General features: G+C 40.2%; 2 pseudogenes; both read left to right on the top strand.

Annotated features, from left to right (window-relative positions):
* Positions 1 to 5,836: 5,836 nt before the first annotated feature.
* Positions 5,837 to 5,955, top strand: LOC143949264 (5S ribosomal RNA; annotated as a pseudogene).
* A 693-nt stretch (positions 5,956 to 6,648) lies between these two features.
* Positions 6,649 to 6,767, top strand: LOC143948883 (5S ribosomal RNA; annotated as a pseudogene).
* Positions 6,768 to 7,832: the final 1,065 nt, after the last annotated feature.

The following is a 7,832-nucleotide window of genomic DNA, read 5'->3' as shown; positions in this document are numbered from 1 at the left end:
ATATAAAGTGCTTTTTTCATATTTTGGTGCTGTTAAAAAGTGGTGTGTTGTCAGTGGTGATATCAATGTGACAGTTAATGTGGAGAACTACAACTATTCAAAATAGAGCAAAAGAGTGCTAAGTTTATTTTGTTAAGTCATTGACTGATAGACGTTAAGTAATTGGCCGTTATTGGTTTGGCAGTACATGGTTTATTTTGATGTAAGATAGTTTTATTCTCTACTTATAGCCGAGTTTTAGACGACTTTATTATTAGCATTATTCGCATTATTCATATATATTATGCAGAGTGTAAGTATTGCAGTGAGACGATATTGCTTTTAAAAGATTTGTATTATTATACATAGCATTGTTAGCAGACCAATAGGACAATTTACATGGCTTAATATTGCAGAGCGTAATTTATCAGGAAAGAGATCCAAAGCGTTAGTTGCAGTAGCTTCATAAAACTGAGATATCGTTGCATTACTCTAAATTTAAAAGTTGTTCCGGTAGCACTGAAAAGACGATATTAGATGAGTGATCTACACATTTCGTTTACTATTTCACTATACCGGCTAAATGTTAATATGTGCTGCGTGTAAGGTAGAAATTAGATGGTTTAGTGTGAGCTGGTTTACCAGGATTTAGAGATAGTAATCTGTTTATACTAGTAATAAATATAGCAAAATAACTATAACGGGTTTAAGTGGAAATACACGAAATAACAGCAACAACGTGTGTAGGTTTTTATCAATCAAGTTAATTACGTGTCAGCAGCTAAATATTCTGCAATAGTAGAGATTAAGTATTGCAGTCGAAATGAGATCGGAAGCGTTAGTTGCAGTAGCTCCAAAATGACTGAGAAATCATTTCATTACTCTAAATTTAAAAGTTATCCCGGTAGCACTGAGTGGACTGATATTAGATGAGTGATCGTTCTAGTACAAATTCAGTTTCCTATAGCAGAGAGATACCAGTTACTGTGAGACGAGTAATTAAACTGTTCACGGTAGCATTGCATTACTCTTAACATGTGCAGCGTGTAAAGAAGCAATAAGATGGTTTTGTATTATCCTAAAATTAGCAGTATACGTAATAAAGGTGAGTAGGTAACCTGGATTTAGACATAGCAAACTCTATAATCTAATTTAGCAAAATTAGAAAGGATAATATTGAGACAGTATATACAGGTAGAGTTTAAGTGGAAATACACAAAATATCTAGCTTACCTTTACATTGTTCAATAGAGCGTTGCAAAGTAATACCAAGGCAAAATGTCGGAATAGCAATTAGATGAGATGATTGCTGTAATCATGAAATATCAGCAACGACTAGGTTTCTATCGGATGAGAAAGTATAATAACTGGCAAAGTATGACATGGCAAAGAGACAAATTGCATTAGAGATGTGAGATGGACATGAAATGTCAATCCCCATTGGTTACTTACATGTAAACGCGGCTACATACAGCAAAGTGTGAGCTAAGCAGCTAAAGGGTATTTAAGAGTAAATTGACGTATCTTGAAAATTCCAACGTGTAAATCGTTCCATGAATTATGCTACGCACGAAGACGGCTTACACTGACTGTTTTCCGTTTCCACTGGTCATCGGCATAATGTATCAGTAACCATGAACATTAATAGTGATAGACAGCTTACATTAGGATGTATGCATGATGTGAATTTAAAATGAATGTAAAATAGTTGCATTATGTGTTATTAATGTAACCAAACTGTATTGCTTTGCTTTGCTACTGCAACCACTTCTTGCCGCTGTTAAAAAATGTGTTGCAAGTGTTATGTGTTACAAATGGTTATCAGTGTGACAGTTAATGTGGAGAAGAAGTAATACACAAAATAGAGTCAGAAAGAGAATCCTATTGCATAGAGGTAGCGAGAGATGGTTGCATTAATCTTAATGTGCAGTGTGTAAAAGGTTTTAAAAAGATGGTTTTGTGTGACTTTTGCTTTAACGTAAAATTAGCTGTAGACATTATAACTTGTTACAATGATTTAGAGATAGTAATCTCTATAAAATAATAATAATAAGTATAGCAAAACAAATTAGGAAAATTTTGAGGCAGTATGTATAGGTCGAGATATAGTGAATACACAAAAGGGATCAAGGGATAGTTGCAAAGTCAAGGGATAAATGCAAAGGTACTCTATTTAACAGTAAATTGACGTAGCTTGCAAATTTCAACGTGTAAATCGTTCCATTAATTTTGCTGCGCACGAAGACGGCTTACACTGACTGTTTTCCGTTTCCACTGGAAAGAGAATCCTATTGCATAGAGGTAGCGAGAGATGGTTGCATTAATCTTAATGTGCAGTGTGTAAAAGGTTTTAAAAAGATGGTTTTGTGTGAATTTTGCTTTAACGTAAAATTAGCTGTAGACATTATAAATATGGTTAGGTTTACAAAGATTTCGAGTTAGTAATCTCTATAATATAATAATAATAAGTATAGCAAAACAAATTAGGAAAAATATTGAGGCAGCATAGATAGGTCGAGATAAAGTGAATACACAAAAGGGATCAAGGGATAGTTGCAAAGTCAAGGGATAAATGCAAAGGTACTCTATTTAATAGTAAATTGACGTAGCTTGCAAATTCTAACGTGTAAATCGTTTCATTAATTTTGTTACGCACGAAGACGGCTTACACTGACGGTTTTCCGTTTCCACTGGAAAGAGAATCCTATTGCATAGAGGTAGCGAGAGATGGTTGCATATGGCAGAAAGACGGCTTACACTGCTTTTCTCACATTTTGCTGCGGTAAAAAGAAATGTTTTGTCACTGTGTTTTAACTGTGACAGATAAGGTGGAGAAAAAGAAGTAATACAGTACATGACAGCTGATACTGGTTGAGTAATAAAACTGTTTTATTAAGATGTAAGACTAGTTTTATTCTCTACATATAGGCTTTTCAGAGAGTTGTATAATATAGGCGACCAATAGGACATTTAAATGGCTTAATATTGTAGGGAGGAAGTATCGCAGTTCAAAGGTAAGAGATTGAAAGCTTAGCTTGAAAATGGCCGAGAAATAGTTGCGTTAGTCTAAATTTAAAGGATATGCCGGTACCAATGAGAAAGCTTATATTAGACTAGTTGATCTTTGCATTACACAATCCTATTATTATTATTATTATTATTAAGATCATAGTGCAGAGAGATACTCAGATAATGTCAGAGATACTCGGTCAATATCAGAAAAGCAATAAAACTGTTTACATCGTTAGAGAGCGATAGTTACATTACTCTTAGTATGTGCAGCATGTCTGGTAGCAAATGGATGGTTTTGTGAACATTTTGCATTAAGGTACAATTAGCGGTAGAACTCATGGAAGTGAATAGATTTAAGCGGATTTTGAGATAGTACTCTCCATTTCTAATAAGAAATAAAGAAAAATAAGTCAGGATGGTGTGTCAGGACTGTCACATACTCACAGTTCCGGTACAAATATGCAAAATAGAGCAAAAGAGTACATGGTTTATTTTGATGTATGATAGTTTTATTGCATGCTTGATGTGGATGATTAAAATCGTGTAGTGATCTATATTTAGCATAAGAATGAAAAGGCATAACCTGGCAATCTCCATTAGAGATGTGAGCTAGATGAAATAATGAGATGTCTCTGTATAGCCCAGATTGTCTTCTGTTATCACTTAGCCTACCCTCTAAATTCACTAGCCTCTCTATATACACCAGTATGTTTACACTAGCCGGTCTTCTGCATACAATAGCCTGTCTTCGATATACACTAGCCTATGTTCTGAATACACTAGCCCGTCTTCTGTCTTCTGTATGCCCTAGCCTGTCTTCTGTATACATTAGTCTCTCTGTATAAACTAGCATCTCTGTATACCCCAAACTGTCTTCTGTAAAAACGTGTCTCTCTTTATAGCCTGTCTAGCCTTTCTTCTGTACACACTAGCTTCTCTGTATACACTAACCAGGCTAACCATTAGCCTCTCTGTGTACCCCAGCCTCATTGTTTACTCTAGCATCTCTGTATACTCAAGCCTATCTGCTTACACGAGTCTGTATTCTGTATTCACTAGCCTGTATTCACTAGCCTTATATATACTAGCTTCTCGCTTCTCTGTACACCCTTGCATCTCTGTACACTAGACTCTCTGAATACACTAAACCCTCAGTATACCACAGCCTGTCTTCTGTATACATTAGACTGTAAAAACTAGCTAGAATACACCAGCCTGTCTTCTTTACCCAATAGACTCTCTGTATGCACTACTCAGTCTTCTGTATACACTGTCAGCTTTGATGTATACCCAAGCCTGTCTTCTGTATACACTAGTTTCTCTATATGCACTGTCCTTTCTGTATACTCTCGACCCTCTCTATACATTAACCTCTCTATATACACTAACATCTTTGTATATACTAGCCTCTCTTTAAATTAGCCTCTCTGTGTACCCCAGCCTCACTGTTTACTCTAGCATCTCTGTATACTCAAGCCTATCTACATACACGAGTCTTCTGTATTGTGTATTAACTAGCCTTTCTTCTGTATGCTGTAGTCTTCTATATATACCAGCTTCTCTGTACACTCTTGCATCTCTGTAAACACTGTGTAAACTAGCCAGTCTTATGTATACACTCGCCGACTGTATACACTAGACTCTCTGAATACACTAAACTCTCTGTATACCACAGCCTGTCTTCTGTATACACTAGACTGTAAAAACTAGCTAGAATACACCAGCCTGTCTTCTGTACCCACTAGACTCTCTGTATACACTACCCAGTCTTCTGTATAGAATGTCAGCTTTCATGTATACCCTTTCTGTATACACTAGCTTCTCTATATGCACTGTCCTTTCTGTATACACTCGACTCTCTCTATACACTAACCTCTCTATATACACTAACATCTTTGTATTTGTCTTTAAACTAGCCTCTCTGTGTACCCCAGCCTCACTGTTTACTCTAGCATCTCTGTATACTCAAGCCTATCTACATACACGAAACGTGTATTCTGTATTCACTAGCCTTTCTTCTGTATGCTGTAGTCTTCTATATATACCAGCTTCTCTGTACACCCTAGCACTGTAACAGTACTAGGTTCCTGTATTACAGAAACAGAACACCAGCAATAAGGTGTATACTGTGCAGGAGGCACACAACACCGACTCTAACTTCTGCACTGCAGATGCATGTATTGCAGAAATTGAACACCAGTAATAATATGTGTACTGTGCAGGAGGCACATAACACCCACTGTAACAGTGCTAGGTTCCCAAGCAGTAAAGGCACTGTCCCTGCCTATAGTCCTCTTTCCCTGACCACCGCAACACACTATACAAGGCCGCCGCGCTGGCGGCCTTATATAGTGTGGGGTGTGTACTAAACCCCCCTGAGCTATAATTGGCCACAGGAATCCTGCCTGTGGTGAATTGTGGCTCTCTTCACATCTGTTCTTATTATATAGAACCTATTATGCTCCTCGTAAACTTTTTCAGTTTGGCCAAACGGCCGGACGCAAGTTGCCCCCGGTGCGGGAACATGGGGGGAGACATGATGCACATGTTTTGGAGATGCCCGAAGTTGATCCGCTACTGGACAGAGGTGACAGGAACCATTGATCGGGTGGTTGGAACCTCCACCAGGATGGAGGCGAAGTATTGTCTCCTGGGATTAGTTGAAGGAGTTGGAAACCCGGGAAGTAGCCAGATGGCAGTTCTGAGATGCCTATTTCAGGCAAGGAAACTGATTGCTCAACCCTGCTTAGCCTCCAATGTTGGCAATGACTTGGTTTTTTTCGCTTGTTTCCCAAGATGACCATGTTGGCGTTTGTCAAGATGGTTGAGAGTGCCCGAAGAGATCGCCTATGGCCCCATCACGTTGAAAGTGCCTGATCTTGTCTGATCTCGGAGGCTAAGCATTGTCGGGCCTGATTAGTAACTGGATGGGAGACCAACTGGGAATACCAGGTGCCGTAGGATTCTTTTTATGTTGTTGGCGTTGACATGGTTTATTTTTTCCGCTTGTTTCCCAAGGTGATCATCTTGGCATTTGTCAAGAGGGCTGAGAGAGCCCAAAGAAATCTCCTACGGCCACATCCCCCTGAAAGCGCCCGATCTCATCTGATCTCAGAGGCTAAGCAGGGTCCGGCCTGGATAGTACCTAATTAAAGGTGCCGTAGGAATCTTTTTATATTAATGGCTTTGACCTGTTTTTCTTTCGCTTGTTTCCCAAGGTGACCATTTTAGCATCAGTCAAGAGTTTTGAGTATGTCCCAAAGCGTTCGCCTGAGGTCACATCACCCTGAAAGCGCCCAATCTCAGAGGCTAAGCAGGGTTGGGTCAGATGGGAGACCGGCAGGGTCTATGTTGTTGGCGTTGACCTTTTTTTTTTCACTTGTTTCCCAAGATAACCATCTTGGTATTTGTCAAGAGGGTTGAGAGTGTCTAAATAGAACACATATGGCCACATCACCCTGAAAGCGCACAATCTCATTGATCTCGGAGGCCTAGCAGTGTACGGCCTGGTTAATACCTGTATGGGAGACCATCTGTGAATACCAGGTGCCGTAGGCTTCTTTTTATGTTGTTGGCGTTTACCTGTTTATTTTCGCTTGTTTCCCAAGGTGACCATCTTGGCGCTTAACAAGAGGGTTGAGAGTGCCCAAAGAGATCACCTACGGCCCCATCACCCTGAAAGCGCCCAATCTCATCTGATCTCAGAGGCTAAACAGTGTCGGGCCTGGTTAGTACCTGGATGGGAGACCGCCTGGAAATACCAGGTGCCATAGGCTTCTTTTTTTGTTGTTGGCTTTGACCTGTTTTTTTTCCCTTGTTTCCCAAGGTGACCATCTTGGCATTTGTCAAGAGGGTTGAGAGTGCACAAAGAAATTGCCTATGGGCACAACACCCTGAAAGCGCCCAATCTCGTTTGGTCTCAGAGGCTAAGCAGGGTTGGGCCTGGTTTGTACCTGGATGGGAGACCGCCTGGGTTTTCCAGATGCCGCAGGCTTCTTTTTATGTTGTTGGCGTTGACTTGTTTTTTTTGTTTGTTTCCCAAGGTGACCATCTTGGCGTTTGTCAAGAGGGTTGAGCGTGCATTTGATCTCAGAGGCTAAGCAGGGTTGGGACATGGTTAGTACCTGTATGGGAGACCGCCTGGGATTTCTCAATGCCATAGGCTTTAGTTTTAAGCTGTTGGCATTGACTTATTTTTTTTATTTTTATTATTCTTTTATTAAGTAGAACAACATAAATATAACAGTCAACCATACAGCATGACCCAGGGTCACAATTACATGCTAACAAAAAATAGGCAGCCAAATAACTCTGGGTTCTCAGAGGGGAGTCCTACAGTTTCATGCAGAAAATAGAGAAACCCCACCTCCGACATGTAGTACAGTATAACTAGTGCAGCTCCGTTCGGACAAATGTAATCATGGAGAACAACTGGGACCACAGCGAGCCAGCTTATCATGACCTACGTGAACTAGAGTAAAATATGAGCCGGTCATGTCCAGAACCCTGGGGTTCTTCTGGGTCCTGAAGGCTAGTAAGGAGACAAGGCATAGTTAAAGGGAGGACGGGGGAAGAAGAGAGTGCAAAGACGGAGGAGAGAGGAGGTGGGGGGATGGCGGCAGGGAAAAAAAGAAAAATAAAGACAAAAAGGGAGGGGGGAATGCCACCCAGGGCAGACATGGCCTACGTAGGTAAACGTTAGATGTTCAGTCGTTTTCTGGGACGGGGGCACTGCTCACCTCCCGAATGTAGTCTCGAGTACCAGTAAAATACCTCCAGGGCCTCCATGTAACACTAAATGCCTCTTCAGTGTTGTGAAGGGTGGCGGTCAATTCTTCCAT

This window comes from Lithobates pipiens, unplaced genomic scaffold, assembly GCF_037356315.1.
Source record: "Lithobates pipiens isolate NorthernLeopardFrog02 unplaced genomic scaffold, aLitPip1_a1.2 Scaffold_30, whole genome shotgun sequence".
Lineage (NCBI taxonomy): Eukaryota > Metazoa > Chordata > Amphibia > Anura > Ranidae > Lithobates > Lithobates pipiens.
Note: the sequence above shows the minus strand (reverse complement) of the source record. Positions and strands in the feature narration are given on the sequence as shown.